The 17041-nt window shown below is 41.9% G+C and overlaps 1 protein-coding gene across 4 annotated transcripts in view; it reads right to left on the reverse strand.

The window, feature by feature from the left end:
• The window catches only part of CDH8 (cadherin 8), a 386150-nt gene extending 370715 nt beyond the window's left edge, over positions 1-15435 (reverse strand). The window contains exons 1-3 of one of the 4 annotated variants that reach the window (XM_067717873.1): positions 15273-15435; positions 8481-8863; positions 7623-7978 (exon numbers count right to left, since the gene is read on the reverse strand). The gene's annotated coding sequence lies outside the window, so the exon portion shown is untranslated. Of the gene's footprint in view, positions 1-7622; positions 8061-8480; positions 8864-15272 lie in introns of those variants that run through there. The other 3 variants (XM_067717872.1, XM_067717875.1, XM_067717876.1) reach the window with 3 other exon arrangements.
• Positions 15436-17041: the final 1606 nt, after the last annotated feature.

Here is a 17041-nt window from a genome sequence, read left to right on the forward strand (position 1 = left end):
CCCATGCGCTGGACCCAGGCAATCAAAGGCTCCTTAGCCCTCCCGGTCCTTGGAATGCACGTCCCGCCCACTGTTCCTGCCCTAGGAGCCACTTCAAAGATGTAGCTTTGAGAGAGTCATGCGTTATTGAGACCATCTGGACGGTATATGTGACTGAACCCAGTGAACGCCTCTATATCAATAACTTTAAGACTCTGACGGGCAGGTGCAGAGATCTTGTGGTTGCCCAAGACAAGCCTCATGTGTAACTTGCTTATTGACACTGCCACCTGCCAATCTGGAGTGGCCTGCCTCTTTTTTCAGTCTTTCCTGGTCCTGCAAGTACAGCTTTGGCCTGAAAGTCCAAGATTTCAAACCAATGCCCCTTTAAATCAGAGTAACCACTAGGAATCAATCTTAGTCTTGAGAATCCTGTAATACAGTTGAACTGTGGGGACACAGCGGTTGACAACACTGACTCTGGAGTCAGACAGAAGTCCTCTGAATCGCAGTCCTACCGTTCCTAAGATAAGTGACCCGGGCGCATTTATCTCAATTGTGGCAGATGAGGAAACTGACTTGAAGGATGGTGAAAAAAATTAAATGAGAGAAGCCTTGTAAAACTCTTTGTCAATGGAGCTATGATAGTTACAATTTATTGAATGTTTCACCTGCTTAGCAGAGAATCTTGACTGATTGTTTTAAAACTATTTTATGTCAATTTCTTGCTGGATTACATCGATGGGGAAAATTCTAGTGATCTATGTAAATAGGTAATAAATAAAATAACTTTTCCCAATTCTTTTTTTTTTTTTAAAGGCATGAACTAAGTGGGATATAAATAAAATGGCATTTTACAAATAGCTTTCCCTACCAACAGCTAACATAGGCTTAATGACTTCAAATAGTTTTATGAGGCCTCTACGGGGCGGTATTTTTTAAAATTTTATTGAAGTACAGTTGACTTATAATGTTGTGTTAATTTCTGCTGTATAGCAAAGTGATTCAGTTATACCTATATATATTCTTTTTCATATTCTTTTCCTTTATGATTTATCACAGGATACTGAATATAGTTCCAATGCTATACAGTAGGACAAAAGGATGGTATTTTTAACCTACCCCCACCCCGGGGTCAACCATGTCTCTCTTTTCCACAGGAGACATGGCATTGTCCATCACCATTTCTCCTGAAAGGGCAAAATGCAAGCATTACACGTCTACACTGGAACTACTTACTTTCAATCAAATTGTAACCACTCATTGAAAAAGTCTTTTCTTCTACAAGAAAAATTCCATTTCATGTCATAAACATCTAGTGCATTCTCACGAGAACGGTCTATGTGGGAAGTCCCTACTAATTCAAAGATGAGGACAAAGTGATATCTAAACATTTCTCAGACAGGAGTTTAGAGAAGATAATCCTAATTAGACGTTGGGTTCAGGGAGTATCTTCTTCCAAAAATATTTAACAAAATTTTTGTACGTATTGCAAGAAATTTTAGCACTACTGATGATGGTTAAAAATTAGCAGCGCTTCTTTCTTGCTTAAGAAATGTGGAAATGGTTAAAATCAGATATATCACATAACCAGGGCTACAGAGTCTGTAATACTGAAACTGAAATGCAGCCAAGTATCCCAGACTAATAAGTCAAGATTCTGCCAATTAGATTATACTCTGTAGTAACCACCCTTACAAGTGCACCTTACTGTCATTCTTTCATGTTTCAAAGGCTTTATAGCTTAAAAACCACCCACTGGCACTGTTACCATGAACTCCATATGGACACAGATGATGGATGGGTAGACAGAGAGCAAGCAATCATTTGACAAAAATAATATTGAGATATCACACCGAATGCATAGTTCCTGAAAATCAAACTGCTTATACAGATACTAAAATAAGTATACTATCTTCAGCTACTATATTTTAGTGAAATTCAAAGACACGTATATTTTACTACTCTAATCAAAATAGGTATGAATTAATTTTTTTCATATTTCTGAGCATCCCCATTTTAAAGATGGGAATACCTGGACACAGAAAAGTTAAATTCTGTTTGTCAAGCTGAAACAGCAGTGGACTAATAAAGAATGAAATGTGCCCTTGTAATTTTTACATTAAATTTTGGAGATGAGGTTGTATAGGTAAGAAAGAAAAACATTCCCTTATGATATTTATATCATTCCCCCATCTACTTATTTTATGTTACTTGTGTGTGTCACATCAGGAATCAAATAATTATATTTTATGCATGAATTCATCTAGAAAGAAACAATGCATGGAAAATATGGTGCTTACTGCTAACAGAATATGAATATAGCATAACATTTTCACTTAATGATATACATAGAAAGAATTAAGAAGATTCCGTTTAATATTCCTTTGGAACACATTCCATTTGCTTAAAGTATCAGTAAACACATCCCCGAGCACCTTATCATGGAACCTATTTTTTTTTCCTGTGTGTATTTGTGAGGGCCAGGTATCCTGCTGATTAAAATCTATATAGAAGAGTCTTCTGACACACTCGGACTTGCAATTCACATGAGGTTGATATGAACTGTTCAAATACAATATATATTAAAGAGAGAAAAGAGAGAGAGAGGGAGGGAGCAAAAGAAGGAAAGAAGAAGTAAGCTCTTCCTCGGGTACTTATTTATACATTCTCTGCAAGGGAAAGGTACAGACACTGAGCTATATATGCAACACTTCCATAATTAGAGCATTTTTCCCAATAAAATATAACTTTGCATCACAAAGAGTTTAATAGCATTCTTGATGCAAGTTTAGTCTTGGAGGCATTCTCAATTTTACAAAGCTGAATTAGGTCAGTTTTATATGTCCATATCATATGGAAAAGCTGTGTTTAAGAACAAACTTGGGACAATTTATGAAATTTCTGTAGAGAAAATTGAGGTAGATTGTCACAATATTGGACTTTAGATATAATTGCATCCCTCCTTCCCCTTTACTGAGAATATACTAGAAAAGGAAAAAAAAGGCATAGTGTTTGCCAGTCATTAATGCATTAAATCAATGTATACTGAGCACTAACTATGCTTTGCCCTCAACCAACCATCATTCTAGCATTTGCAGTAGTCCTTGGCAAGGAGGGCAGGGAAGGAAACTGTTTGAAGGTTCTAAATACAAGCGTTATTCTTTTATGATGCTGTCCAAAGAGATATAGAAAATCACAGCTATATGTTTCTACCTACTAAGAGAACTATACAAAAAAGCAAGACTTCTAAAAGCAAGAAGGAGGATGATATTTGTGACAGGGAATAGCACATGACATTTAAACTCAGGAAATAAAAGCTTAGGACATGATAGAAAAAGGAAACTGTGTTGGCCCCGGTGCTTTGCCATGAAGAGGTGAAGGAGATTTTGTTCACAGCAACATGTGGGAGAAGCAGCTAAATGGCATCCCTTGAACTTATTTCTTTTCTGACCTTCTGAAGTTGCCAGGTTCAACTAATTTTCTCCTCCTGGTTACATCTGAAGCGGGTTCCAGGGGCAAGAACCAACAGTTCCGCAGAGATATATTGCACACATCACAGCATCAACAACTTTCTATGGGAATGAAATGAGAGCAGACTAATAGCTCTTTGGTTAATTAAGCTCCACTACATCAGCTGATGGCCTTGAACCATCAAAATATTATTCTATTTCACAAATATACATTTATAAGATTCTGGAAAAAATTTTCCCACACCACAAACAGATGCATTTGCTTTAAAAGACTAGTCAATATACAAATCCAAGAAGCCAGGAGGGCAAATCAAATAATCTAAAGCTGATGAAATGGCAAAGGGAATATGATACAAATCTCCTACTTGAACCAATAAATGAGTTAGTTATCTAGGGACGTTTTCAAGTTTTCTAGAAGTAAGAGGTGTGTGTGCGTGTGTGTGTGCATGCATGTGTGTCTGTGTACAACACATAATATAGAGCAAAGGAATCAGTTTTGGTTTAATTCTACACTCTGTAGGTGGTGTACAATACACCACAGTTAGAAGCCTTTTCCTAAACTGAAAAGCAAAGTTTGTCCATTTCAGCTGTGAATGCCAACAGTGCTGAAAACAAAGAGAAAACTGCATTTTTTCCTGCTTCTCTGAATAACATTGTAAGAAATACAAAATTATCAACAGCACCACTGAGCAAAATATTTTCAAAAGAAAGTCTTGGGACCTCAGATTTCATCTATAATTTAAAGGCTATTCTGATTATGTTTGTTCCTTGATTTGTCAAACACAAAACTTTGCTGATGGGGAAAGAAAGAATGGTTGGCAATACAAACTGAATGTCATTTTACCCATGAAAAGCCGTGCATGGAAAACTTGCTCAGATTGGAATGTTGATTAAGTCATAAAGTGTGCCACCTTGAGTAGAAGAATACGAGGATTATTATTTTTTTCTTTAAAGCAATAGTTTACTTCTAATGATAAGGTTACTTCTGAACAGTTGATGAAGTGTGGATTCTCACTTTTCTGTATGTGCTTGTTCCATTTTCCTCGCCAATAAACAGTGAAAGGAACCTGGAAAGGAAAGCCCTGAGGTACAATTTCTTGAGTAGAATCATTATACCCTCCTCCTTTGGAGTTTTCTCGCTTTGTTCCAACAATCAGGTGCTCCCTGCTAACCAGGAGCAATCAGACTTTAAATCTATACAGAGTTTACAAGGAAATGTTGTACCATGAGTATATTTATGTAACAGTGTTTTCAAAATGCCTTCTCAAGTGGTCTGTTACATTCTGCTGAGCGTGTTTTACAGGTTGTTTAGTTGTTTTTTTATTCCTTTTTTTTTTTTACTTAGAGCATACTGCCATTGGCTACTTAAACTGTGTTCGGTGCTACACTAAGGGGCTGCTTTAGATGAATACTGTCTTGACCAGAGTTCTGCATGATGCCCAAATAAAGTTAGTTTTCAGGTTAAAGACTTCCTTCCCTTTCAAGTTGATATGTGTAGAGCAGGCAAAGGGAGATGCTATTCCAGTCAGGGCTGCTATAAAATTGTTCTTCAGCTAAATTCATAACACCTTCAAGAGCTCAAGAAATGTATCCTGGACACCAAAAATGCAGCCAAAATATATTAAGAGTCTTGGGTAGAGAGATCTACCCATTTGGGGTCTTGAGAGTTTTAAGAGATATAGATTATAAGGCAGAAGAATTGATTTTTAAGTAGTCATAATAACTGGAAATATAAGATCTAGGTTGAAGGGGAGAATGATTAAAAAGTTTGCATGACAACATTGCAGCACAAATTTCAGTGTCTCTGAAATATCTGGCTTATTTGTGATGGTCACAGGATACCTTAACGCCCGTTTGGGTGGCTGGGGAACAGAATGAGGAAGATGAACTGCTGCGGAACAGCCCTGAATGAAGCAATCCCCTGAGTTGCTGGAAAGGCTCTTCTCTGTTTTCAGAACAGATTTTCTCAACTCCAAGCCCTCTTCAGAGTCCAGGAAAAAAAAAAATATCAAAGGTGATTTAAAATCCTGCGACTGCTCCAGCATGAAATGACTATGTGATGGGGAGCTTCAAATCTGCTAAAGCAGAATTACAGAATACTATTATTAGTATTATTTATTTAAAAAGAGGGATAGCCCTAGAATTTCTTTCAGCCACAGAGCTCAGGGAAGTGGAAAAACATGTCAGGACATGATGATTATGGAGAACTTCCTTTGAGGGATTAAAAAAAAAAAAAATGTAACCCTCAGAGAACATCCTCTAAAGGTATCAGATCTGTCGGTAAAAGAATCTCTCTCTCTCTCTTACACACATACACACGCACACACTAGATAAAACCCCTGCAAAACTGGACACAGCTGATGAAAAGCAAAAGCCAGGCAGAACACTCAGTTGTGTTTGCCATGAACGACAGCGCTCATTTTGCATGCAGTGAGGTACAGCGGCCAGGTTCAATGGATGGAAAATCCCACTCTCGAATCTTACATAAATATCTCTTTCCCACACACAGTTTTCCAGTTGAAAAGCTCCTATAATGAAGCCAGAGGTGACAGCCAAGGGAGGGTTGTTAACCATTGAGATGGCTGTCAGGATTGCTGTAAAGAGGGCAGGCGCTTTCTAAGGGCCCCAACCGTCCCCAATCCCTCCGATCTGCTTCGCTGTGGGATCGATTCGAGAGGGCAGTGCTCCTATGCCTTCTCCAGCGTCCCCGTTCCCATTCCCGGCACACAAATTCTATGAGGCCGGTGAGAGAAAGGAGCCGGCTGATCTGATTAGCAGCTCCGGCGCGCTAAGGGATGGTCGGATCATGCCTCTTAAAGAGGAAACTCTTGTGGAATCTTCAGGAAAGGGTAGTAAAGTTGAAAAGACTGTTTCTCCCTTGCTTGAGTATAAGCTCTATCCTTTAAGTGGAGCTGAAGTGAGCAGCTGCCAGCTTGATTTTCCATCACTGACTAATGTGCTTTTGCAACAATAAACAATTAATGTTGTTTGATATCTTACATTTAGCAACCCAAGCAAACAGCTGCCATTTCGCCTCGGGAAGGCAAACGGCTAGTCCTGGACGTGCAGCCGGCTCTATGCCTGCGCGGAAGGGTCCACGATAACGAAACTTTGAGGTTTCTGCCAGATTGGATGGGGAAGGCTTTGGTCTCGGGGAGGGAAAAGACGCAGGAAATTAGGGATACCTGTTGGCATCATCGTTGGCGGCGGCAGGTTTTCACCCGCTCCCTGGCTTGACTGGAGCCTGAGAGAACGGGCGCAAGTCCCTTATGAACCTGTTACGCGCTGGCAGAACCCAGGCAAGAGCCCGCTTTGCTTCGGGCCCTGCGAGGGGCGCAGCCCGCCCCGCAAGGGCTCGCGGACGGGGAGGAGTGAGATGTCAGAAAGCGCAGCTCCGGGCTCTGCCGGAGTCTGAGGGAGTGCCTGGCTCAGCTCAGGAGGCCTCTGTGAGCGCAGTCTCGCGGGCTCGGGGAGCACACTGCTTGGGGGGGTCCTGCCTGGATGCGGGGCAGCATCTCCGCGTCCGCTGAGCCGCGGGGCGGCTGGGGAGCCCGGCAAGTTTGCAGCGGGCACCGCGCTCCCGGGCTGGAGGAGCCACTTGTGGGAAAGCCTCGCGCTGGGGCTCTCGCAGCTGAGTCGTGGCCCGCACGACCGCGGGGGTCGCCCTCCCTCTCCTCAGGGGTGGGGCGGTGCAGCAAATCAGCCAGAGGGCACCCCCGATCCCCTTCCCCTCCTTTCTGCTCGGGCTCGCACCTGCCTCTCATCCGGCGGCGGGTGCTTCCCATTCACCGCACGGACCCCGCAGTGAAGGCGCCCGGCTGCAGCAGCGCCTGCCTGTGTCGCGAGGCGGCGAAATCGCCAGGCGACAGCGAGGGAGCCCTCAGGAAAACTGGAGGGGCACAGCCCGCTTGCTACTACTCCCCAGAATCTACTGTCAGAGCAGGTTGCAAAAAATCGTCTGGCAGAACCCTGAGGTGATCCCATCATCTATTCATAGCAGGAAAGAAGACACAGCTCAGCCCCGCACCCGGGCGGCGAACCCGCATCCACCAACCGAGAGAAAGGAGGCGCGCAAGGTGTCGGAAGGGGCATGGGATTCCTAAAAGAAAAGGTCCCTTCTGGGTCCTCGGGGCGTGGATTAAAACGAGGGGGCGTGGGGGGACCACTTACTCTTGCGGGGCTCCGCGCCGGCGAATTTCAAGCCTCTTGGTTCACAAATGGCTGGAGGGGCTCGAGGTCGGCTCCCGAGGGCGGTGAACACCGAGCGTTCCCCGCGCGCTGGGCAGGCGCCTCCGGATCGCGTTCATGCCTCTCGGAGCTTCGGGGCTTGGTGCGGAGACGCCGGGCGGGCGCGCCGGGCCCTGAGTGTCCGCAGCCCAAAGTGCGGCTTCGCTGGGTGGGCGCGACTGTCCGTGCACAAACCGGCAACAGGGATGAGCTTCGAGGAAGCAGGGAGATTCCAAATAGATTCACGAATTCTGGGCTGAGCGCTCCGGCGTGCGAGCCCGCCTGCCTGCCAAATGTAACTGTGAAGTGATGTGGAAAAGTGAGTCTGGTGCCTCCCCTGACGGATCTCATTGGGCAGAGCGAAGAGGCAGGTCTACCACTTGGAAATTCATGTAAGCGGGCCCCCTCCCCGCCCGCGCCCGGCATCCCGCCCCCCCCCCACCCCACCCCACCCTACCCCGGCGCTCTGGCGCGCTCGCTCCTTCGTTCTCCCCCGCTACCAAGTGGGCGCACAACTTTTCGCTCCTCGCTCTCGAGCACGCCCTGCGCGTCTCCGCCCCGGAGCCACTCCGGAAAGATGCGCCCTTCCGTGTCCTGCGAGCAGCCCGCGGAGGGCCAGGCTCCAGGATAAGAGGGCTGGCAGACGATAAAAGGATGCGGAGGAGGTACCCGCGAGCTTTCTGAGTCTTCCCTGAGCTCTGAGGCTAGCGAGATCTTGAAAAGAATCCCAGTGGTCCAGGGCTGTTTTTCTTGGGAGGAAGAGGACGCGACAGGGCAAAGGGGTGCGCGTGGGCAGCTTACCTTCTCTTTATGCCAAGAACCACGAGGGGACCGAGTGGAGTGTTTGTAAGGCCGCTGTCTACTACTCAGACGCTGTGGTTTTCGAGGCCGTGCGTCGTGGTCCTGTGGGTGGTGCGCATTCCTCATATCCCCAGGCTTCTACTGCTTTAGGGCGATGGGATGAGGGAGCGCAGACGGGCAGCCACGAGGGGTGCGTAGTAAGTCCGTGTGAAAAAGGCAGAACTTGCTTGGGAAATAAAGGGAGGGACTACTAGGTCTTCTCAATGTGCCCTTGCTTCCAAATCTCCTCTCAGGCATCATGCTTGCAGCTCCTCTGCCTCCGCCACGAGATGCCCTTTCAGGTCCTTTAATAGACTCCACTCAAACCTTGAGAATTGGCCACCCTGCGGTAGAGACAGTGCAAGAAGAGGAATCATGAATCAGGAGGTCCAGATGTCTTTTCTTCTCATCAATGGGGCAAACACGTAGGAATATGCGGCCACTATGATCATCTTTTAATAAAATTCGTGAAAAACACCGATGAGCCAATCTTTTGTTTGCTTGCTTGTTTGTTTAACTTCCCGCCACAGGACACTTAGTCCATTCTCTGTGCACTAAAGCTGAACTCTGAGGAAGGGTTTTACTACCTGGAGACAGAGCCGGAACGGAAAAAGAAAGGGTATGGAGAACCAGACACAAGGTCCGTAGAGCTTGTACTGTCGGACTCAAATTAATGAGACAGAGGGAAGAGAATGAGAAAACAGACACAATATGCTTATAATATTTATGCAAAGTTGACTGTTTTGTGTCTGCTGCATCTACCATCCATTGGTGAAATACTGAAAACAATATTGACTACAGGTCTAATATCTGTCAGTTTCACATTCTAGCTGATATGGGCAAGAAACTTAGTGAATTATTTCAGAGAGAGAGGGTGAAGAGAACCAGGAGGCATTTTCCCACAAGGCAGTCACTAAGTAACTGTTCTCAGCTCAGATTTTGTCTGCTTACAGGGTATTCAGGAATTGGCTAATTCTGTCTTGGAAAAAGGAACAGCAGTCACGCCTCAATCAAATTGTAACTGCTGTTGGACCAGGCAGTCCCAAGTGAACCAAGTGAAATAGATCACATCTTGGGCTGTGCTTAATTTTCAGACATTCATGTTCACTTTGAACAAATGCTAAACCTTTCCTTGGGGTACCTTCTTACATCTATGAGAACTAAAGAAAAGTTTATGTGTTATTGAAGCCTGGGAATTGTTACAAGTAACAAACTCACCTCAAAAGAAAGCTAGAGTGGTACAGCTAGACACTATCCTCAAATCTCATTTTCCTAAAGGAAAAATAAAACTATTTTGATGACAAAGTGAAGAGAGTCAGAATCCAATGGCTTGAGTTACCTTGGGTTAGAATGAGTTTGTTTTGACTCACCTTAGCCACATTTATTCTCTGAGCAGTTGCATACACTGTCCTAGCTGAATTTTGGCCATCTAGAATTCAAGGTAGCCCTCTCTCTCTACATTGTTAAACTCTGCTCAAAGCACTGCAGTAGGAATTTCCTGCTAATTTTCTCCTAATTCTTGGGAGAGGCCTGGATCATTAAGTAGTATGAAAGAGGATTAGGATAATGTTAAAAAGAGCTATAAGGATATTTCTAAAATAATAAGGGATGCTGAAAGACAAGGCATTTGCCTCTTTAACAATTCTACCCCCTCTTAATAGGATGTAGTGTAATGTCACAATGGTGAGAGCCTAAATCCTTAAGATAGTTTTCTTTCAACATCCTCTCCAGGGTTATAGCCTTCCAGTAGGAAGAAGACTGTTACACAGGCTTTTTAGGATGGCCACTAAAATTGCATGTGTTGTGGAGTATTTCCGGGGAGGAAGGGTGAGGAGTTATCTGATAGGGCAGGAGTATAATCAGAGAAGCAGTGAGGGTTAGGGGTCGGTGAGAGGGAAGATTGCATTCAGAATAACCATAACCTTGGCTGATTGATGCTACAGTGGGATGAGGCAGGATGTCTCCAGCCTGCATTTTGACGACAGGCAGACTATTTTGCAGAGGAGTCTCTGCAGTAGAATGAGATGGAGAGTGACTCCATGTAGTAAAAGACACTTTCCTTTTTCACTAGGAGTGGAACTTTTCTTCTAATTTTCAGCAAGGAAGAGAGTAAACCAAGTGACTGGTTAGTTGAAGGGTGAGGAATCAGATGGCTTACAGGAATCAGAGCCCTGGAAGTGGGAAGGAGAGCTAGGAAGACTCCAACTTCTACAGTTGGGGCAGGAAATGGCAGAATGGAACTTATCTATTACTCCCTGTGATAAAATTCAAACTTTTCATCTTTTCCTTCTTCAGCACACAATAAAAAACTAAAATAAACTAACTTAAAAAAATGTGTTTACCATGGTATGGTTACTGAGAACTTTCAGATTTATTGGATGGCTTTTAATTTTGTTTTGTTTGTTTTTTTTGCCACACCACGCAGCATGAGGGATTTTAGTTCCCTGACCAGGGATTGAACTCAAGTCCCCTGCAGTGGAAGGGCAGAGTCTTAAGGCTGGACTGCCAGGGAAGTTCCTGATTCTAAATTTAGATTAATATTTAGATTAATTAATTCATTCATTTACTCACGGAATACATCTTAAAGGTAAGGTTGAGGAGTGTGGATTCCATGAATGAAGGGATTTTACAATGTGATACCTGCCAAGGGTATTTCAAAATAAGGTTTAAAATGAAAACTTGAAGAATGTGAATATGAAGAAGGCAAAAACATAACACCAGTAAGTATGTGATATTTTCTAGGAATTCAGGAACCTTTTCTCATATTTCAGCTTATGGAATTCCAATGAAAAATCTGAAAATGACCATGTCTTTTTTTTTTTTTTGGAGGGGGTGCATATTTTATTCTCAGTAATTTCCTGAGAAACACACTTTTTATGTATTTAATATAAAAGTATGTAACAACTGTGTCATTAGGCAAAAAAAAGAAAACTTTGAAATTTCAGTTTGACTTTCAATATTGGAGCCTAAGTCATAAGAATGGAAAGATTAGGAAAGCTGTTTTTAGAAATTTAAATGTTTAAATAAATTTAGAAAAGTGTGCGTTTTATTTTTTTTAAGTTTAAGGGTTTGTTTTAAACCAGCTTCTTTACCAAAATCATGAAAAGACGTGATGGTGCTCAAGTGAAGAGAATGTGAGCAATTATAGTGGTTCTCAAACTGTGATCTCTGGACCAAGTACTACCTCCCGATCTTCAGGGAACTTGTTAGAAACGCAAAGTTTCCTGCCCTGCATCTGGGTGGGGCTCAGAAATCTGCCTTTTAACAAATACTCTGGGACATTCTGTGACTTGCTAAAGTTTGAGAACCACTGCCTTAGGCTATTCTTTTCTCAGGTGATCTATAAAAAGATGAGAAGAATAAAAGTAAAGTATGGTATTATATGACTACCTATTGTTTTTGTCCTGGAATATTCTAAGACTGAATACTATCCTAAACAAAATAAATAAAGTAAAATAAAGACAAAGAAAAGTGTATGCACACTAAATTTATCATGTGCTTATTACTTCACCAGCATTTATTACAGGATTTGAGAAATTAAACTGACTTCTTTAGAAATGGTTATGGTTCTTGGGGTACAATCATCACTGGACTCTGTTTAGAGTTGTGATGCTCTACATTTCCTGGCAGCTGCTTTCAGCTGTCCCTGAAATTAGACCTGGATCTCTTAATATTGACTGTAATTACTAATCTTGAGCTTGCCATTATATTTTCAGTAAATGGAGGTGTAAACACTTTCTGAAAACCACATCTGTGCTGAGAGCATTTTGGAGAAGTTTTTTCAAAACGGCATTATCTCTCATCTTCCCAGGTGCTAGAAAAGAGATAAGCTCCAATTCAGCTTCTAAACAGAAACTGAATGGGGGTGGGTGGGGGCGGGGCAGCAGATAGATTTAAGGGGACTGGTACAAAGCTATCAAATAAGCCAGCCCAGGTGTGGTGGACTACACACATTTTCATTTGTTGTTTGGTTGTAGGTTTTGGTTTTTGGTTTTCCTGAAAGAGAACAGCAGCTAGGTTAAGATTCCAGACCCCTCTTGTTTAACGTGGGAGCCATGAAGAGGAAAAAAATAAAAATAGTTCACATTGTGCTTTAAAAAGAAGAAAGAGCAACGGAAGGGAGCTTTTTCTCCCAAACCCGGCCCCCCCCCCCCCGCAAATACTACTAATTTGGTATATTAGATTGCATCAACATTAAAACATATTAATTAAATTTAACTGATCTTAAATCAGACTTAGAAGATTACGATCATTGAAATTTGCACACTTATACTAATGCATCATTACACATGAATACAAATATATGGGGGGGGGAGGCACACCAGCATCTCTTATTATGCCTAAAACGGGGTTTATAGTTCTGATTAGTTGTCATCAACTTGGTTACTAGAGACATGCATTGGACAAATGTTCCAAGAAGTTGAAAGGAAATTACATTACTGAGAATATGCACAGAATTTCTTTATTTGTCAAAGCTGCATAATACTGTCTAAAGATTTTTTGTTTGTTCGTTTACCGAACTTATGCTGCCTTGCGGATAAAGAGAGCGCTGCTTTTAGGTGGCCGTCTCCCGCCTCCACGGGCAACTGTCCTAGCTGAAGGGATGTCGAGGCTTTTTTCTTCCACCTCAAGCGCCCTCTAGCGTGCAATAGCTGCATAGGTTGCTGTGTAGAGGGAGATGGAGAGAAGAAAGGATAAGAAATGTTCTACCAATCGCTGTCCTAACTCCTGAATTCCTTTGCTTTTCTTTTCCTCCTTCCTCAAAGGGGTCATTTCCACCGAAGTGTATGGCAAAACAAAAGAGGTGCTTTGCTTTTGCATGAAAAACAAATCACTCATTTACTAAACTGGGAAACAAATGCTAATCTTTTCTCAGGGGTTTTTTTTGAACATTCATAATTTTCCAGAAGTTTCATACACTCTAATAATCAGGCAAATAAAAGAAGGTAAGCTGCTCCCTAGGAAGAAATTCATTTTGTTCCTAACTCACTGCAGCCCAGCTATAAGACATTTGATTGCAAATTGATTAACGTCTCCATGGGTTTTCAGTTTGTGTCTCCATACAAGTGCATAATACTTCTTTCTTGCCTCAGGGGGGTGGTATGAGGCCTAATTGAGGTTTATAAAACAATTTCAGTTCCGCAGATACAATTTTTGATATACAGTTGAACCCACCTTTCACCTTGCATCCACTAACAGGGTTTCAAATTCTCTTTGGTAGTCCAGAGGGAAACTGTGATTGGGATCTGTATTTTCATAAATGTGTCGTGAAAACAACTCTATTGTAAATAGTGGCTTTGCTCAAGAGACTTAGAATGGTAGGAAACGGGGGAGAATATTTGGAGAAGAAAAATGTACTTGCTTTTGCAAACACTGTGTGTGAATAAGTACAGATAAATACTAAGGCAAAATTCCTACAAGACATACATTTGGGCATATCTCCCTAAATTTTAAAACAAGCTAACAATAACAGAAGGTAGTTTTACTCACCCAAACACCATGCACTCAACACTTAGTCTCTGAGAAAGAAGCAGACACCTGTAAACAAACTTGTGCATTGGCATCTGTTCAGATGGTAGGATGTCTAAACACATGTTGTGCAACTCGAGATTTTATTTACTAATAATATGATTATTATGCAGCACCGTATTTTACCACTGCCCTTATAGCTATGATATTTTACAGGGTAGGTAAAGAAGGAGGTGAGCTAACATTATAACACGCTCCATTAGCTCTTTTACATACAGTCTCTCTTTAATTATTAAGGCACTGTAAATGGACAGGATATTGTTGATATCGTTTAAAGTGTGAGAAAACTGAGGCTCAGAGAAGTTAAGTGATTTTCTCAAGGTTATGCAGTTATTAAGTCGAAGAGTGCAATTCAAACCGAGGATTTCTAACATTAAATATAATCTAGTACTACCTTTCAATATTGAAATACTGGTAAGTAACTATTATAACCTACTTTCAAAACAATGTATGACCTCACTACAGAAGGGACTCATACACTGCAATACAAGATGGACTAAATATTATGTGTTCCTGAGAAGAATCAGAATCCTTAACTGCATGTGGTTTTGAAACTATAGATCCCAGATTCCATGGTTAACCAACTAAATCAAAGTCTCCAAGGAGAACGTATATTTTCAAAAAGCAAACACGGTGATTCTGATTCAGCATAACAAACATCAATTTGGAGACCATTTGAGAATAATGAAGCCAAATGGTATCCAAGGTCCCGCTGAGCTCCTCAGCTCAGGAGTCCGAGGCTAAGGCGCACTTCTGCTATTACTATTTAGATCTGCATAGCCCTTCGTATATTTCCAAGCATATCAGCTCTCCTATCTGATCCTTGCAATAATCTTGTGAGGTGAGAAGAAGATACAATATTTCCTCAATTTTAGAGAGTTACAAGCTTTTAGAGCCAAAAGGGCCCTTAGAGATTTTTCTAGTTCAACCTCTTCATTTTCTAGGAAAAAAAAATGGGGAATGCTTTTGACTCCTGAGCCTAAAGTTACATAACCAAGCTCTTGGAAAAAGCCAAGACCAGATCCCAGGTCCTTGGTCTTTAAAGGATATATATCAGGTTGTCACTTGTCCCTGAAAATATGGCCCCGGGAAAAATCATTAAGCTAATAACCTGATTAGTCTTCCAGATATGAAGTCAGAAGACTGGGGAAAAAACAAACAAACACAACAACAAAAAACATAGTTTAGACCCAAATTAATGCAGTATAGAAAAGGTCTACTTACATTTTCTGGTGAGATTACATTTACTCTCTTCATCTAGTATCTGCTCGGTCTAATAATATGTCTTGTCTTGGTTGAATTATTTCAGTACCCTGGAGTTTGTCTCATTAATGTAGCCCCAGAGGCTCCTTCAAAGCAGATCTTGTGTGCTGTGGATTTTTGGAGTGAGAATTATTTTGGAAGCAGAGGAAGATAATAGCATAAGAAAAAAAAAAAATCGTGCTCTCATATGTTCTGATGTACCCTAAAACTTTCTCTGGTATCTTCCAGTAGAAAACCCAAACAGAAACAACTCATTTCAGATGGAGATAATGTAAGGCCTGACTTCTGCATTCTCCGAAAGCAGAGAAAGACAAATGCAGGGAGCCTGCTGAATTTTTTCTCACTCTTCCTTTTTGCATAAGGATATTCTGGCTTTCTTCCTCCAAATGATCTCATTGTGCCTGAGCAGAGAACTCCTTATTTTTCATCAGGTTGTTCCCTGCCACCCCCGCTCCCCCCCTCCCCAATTACATAAGGCATATAGTCACTTTTCTGGAATAAAAAGTAATAATAAATGGCATTAGTGCTTGTAGTTGGAATTCTTACTACTGAATGTTTATTATCTTGCTAGGCACTATAGGGATTGATGGGCATATGTTATCTCATTTATTCTCTACAATAACCTCCCAATTTTTCAGATGAAGAAATCATCAAGGGAAATGTATTTTCTTCTCTCCGTCCCAACTAGATCTCTGCTCACCTTTCTACTATCATTTCATAGCACACACAGTCTCTCTGTCCTGTGTGCAACAGCCACACTAAACATTTCTTGGTCCTTTGAAAATGTTAACTCCATTATTTGGGGGCACAGGAGGTGTAACACCTGAAAGAAAAAGCAAGATATATAGATGTTTCTGGGGTCATCGAGTGAGATCCGGCCAATAGTCACAGTACTGGTTCTGTAAATTAGACAGCTAACTGGTTAACCAGTTTGATAACCTCTCCGAGTCTCATTTGCCTTTGTGTATAAGCTATTGTATGCTTTATGGAATGTTTAACTCACAGGGTTGTTGGATTAAAGGATGCAATGAAAGACAAAAATGTCTAGTTTTTAGTATATATGTTAGTTTCCTCTCAAGTGAGCCCATGGATACCTATCTACAAAAAGCAGACGGCCAGAACACAGATTCTTCTGAGATCCCTATAGCTAGGCTGCTCCTCTTAATTGTGTAATTCTGTGTCCTGGCTACATAGGGCATTCAGTCAGACCCCAATCAGCCCTTTAAATGGTATCATCCACTGTTTTCCACACATCTGAGCTCCAAGCAAACAAGCCTTCAGTTTTCCCCAAACCATCATCTTCTAAACAATTTATACCCTGCACACACAACTGCATTTCTTCCTGAGAATTGAAATTGTTTTTTTTTTTTCTCTTATTGTATCTTCCTCCCCACTCCACTTTGATTACTAAGACACTAAAGGCAGCTAATGTTAGAAGGAGGCCTGCTTCAGTCTTATGATCTGGTAAAAAAATACGGATTAATATTTTGCGTTTAATGACCTAAAGAAGAAATAATGGGATCTCAAGGCATAAATGAGAGAAAGGAAAGGGTAAGGGTCAAGGTCCTTATGGAAGATAAGCTCTCCTACTTCTCCGGTGAAAAGGGCACTGGTATCAGTTTTCAATCAGGAGCGTGTTAGAATTTACAGACAGGGAAAACGACTGGCCACTAGGTTTTGTACTTATGTTCAGAACATTTGATAGGTGAGTCCTTGGCCAGCTGAGGGCT

This window comes from Pseudorca crassidens, chromosome 20 (assembly GCF_039906515.1).
Source record: "Pseudorca crassidens isolate mPseCra1 chromosome 20, mPseCra1.hap1, whole genome shotgun sequence".
Classification (NCBI taxonomy): domain Eukaryota; kingdom Metazoa; phylum Chordata; class Mammalia; order Artiodactyla; family Delphinidae; genus Pseudorca; species Pseudorca crassidens.